The following is a 1,736-nucleotide window of genomic DNA, read 5'->3' as shown; positions in this document are numbered from 1 at the left end:
AGAAAAAGGTAAAAATGTTCAACTCATCTAAGTTATTGCTTATCTGTAATCCCAGCATTTAGGAGGCAGAAGCAGGAGAATCTCTAGTTGAATGCTAGTTCTTTACAACATCAAAACTATCTCAAAAAACAATACCAAAAATACAACATATGTTTTCACTATTAAACATTTTACAGGATCAAATGATAATTTTGGTGCTATGTTCACATGAAACCTTACTTGAAAACTTTGATGCTGATAAGCATTCGTATTCCTCCTAGTAACATGAAATTTATTGACAGGGAAACACCAAGATTATGATTTTTTTTAGTTTAATTGCCATCAGTTTATTATAAAAGGGAGATATGGAAATTATTTACATGAAGAAAGATCTCAGAACTTGCATGGACTGGGCAGCTTCACAGGATGCCATTTTAGTGATGTATTCACTCTACATACTTCCCAAGAATATCACCATCCCTATATAAGAAATAATCCTTGTCATCTAGAACTACTTTGGTGCCTCCATATTCTGGGAGAAGAACTTTATCACCCACATTCACACTAACTGGCTGAATCTCCACTCTTTTCTTTAGAGCCCGATCCCATGGCCACTACTGTGGCTTGCAGTACTTTTCCTTGAGACTTTTCTGGAAGCATAATTCCTCCTTTGGTTACAGTTTCAGCTGCACTCCTTTCGACCAACACTCGTTCAAACAGAGGAATGACCTTCCTAAATGCTTGTCCTGCCATGACTCTTCACGGTCGCCACTCGGACTCTTTTTTTTTTTAAACTGGTTGTGGACCTGAACTCTGGGTCTGGGCGCTGTGCCTCAGCTCTTCAGCCCAAGGCGAGCGCTCTATCGCTTGAGCCACAGCACCATTTCCAGCTTTTTCTGTTTATGTGGTGCTGAGGAATCGAACCCAGGGCCTCATGCATGCAAGGCAAGCACTCTACCACTGAGCCACCTTCCCAGCCCGAAGATTATGATTTATAAGATGGTCCCAAAGCAGGAAAGTTGATAGTGAGATGTTGTCCTCATAACTTTAAAACAGCACTTAATCTTTATCTCAACATAAAAGCTTTTATATTCTGAAATTCAATTCATAAGAAAATGTGAACCTAACAAGGAACTTTGTAGTAGGGATTGCTTGAGATTTTTCTGAGACGAGGATTGATAACCAGAAGGAATTGTAAAATTTCATTCTTCAGAAATTCCAGAGTAGGGGATGGTAAGGGGAAACAAAGGAGGAAGCACCAATGTTTGATAAGAAATGTACTCATTACCTTGCTCAGGTGATTGTAACCCCTCTCTGTATGGTATTTTAATTTTAAAAAAATCAAAAAAAAATTCTAGAGTAGAAAGTCTGTTAGGGCTGGGGTTAGGTACCCAGTGTAAAAACAAAAGAGTGGTTAAGAGGTTCTTTATGTCTCAAGTATTTCCAACTGAAATATTGGTCAGCCGGGTGCTAGTGGCTCATACCTGTAACCTTAGTTACTAAGGAGGCTGAGAGCTGAGGATCACAGTTCAAAGCCAGCCCAGGCAGGAAAGCCTATGAGACTCTTATCTCCAATAAATCACTCAGAAAACCAGAAGTCACACTGTGGCTCAGTTGGTAGAGTACTAGCCTTGAGCTAAAGAGCTGAGGGACAGCACCCAGGCCCAGAGTTCAAGCCCCACAACCAACAACTACTATATATATATATATATATATATATATATATATATATATATATATATATATATATATATATA

General features: G+C 38.8%; 1 pseudogene; it reads right to left on the bottom strand.

Moving 5' to 3' along the window:
* Positions 1–355: 355 nt before the first annotated feature.
* LOC105987851 lies at positions 356–740 on the bottom strand (annotated as a pseudogene).
* Positions 741–1,736: the final 996 nt, after the last annotated feature.

Source organism: Dipodomys ordii, unplaced genomic scaffold, assembly GCF_000151885.1.
Source record: "Dipodomys ordii isolate 6190 unplaced genomic scaffold, Dord_2.0 Scaffold44, whole genome shotgun sequence".
Taxonomy (NCBI): Eukaryota; Metazoa; Chordata; class Mammalia; order Rodentia; family Heteromyidae; genus Dipodomys; species Dipodomys ordii.
Note: the sequence above shows the minus strand (reverse complement) of the source record. Positions and strands in the feature narration are given on the sequence as shown.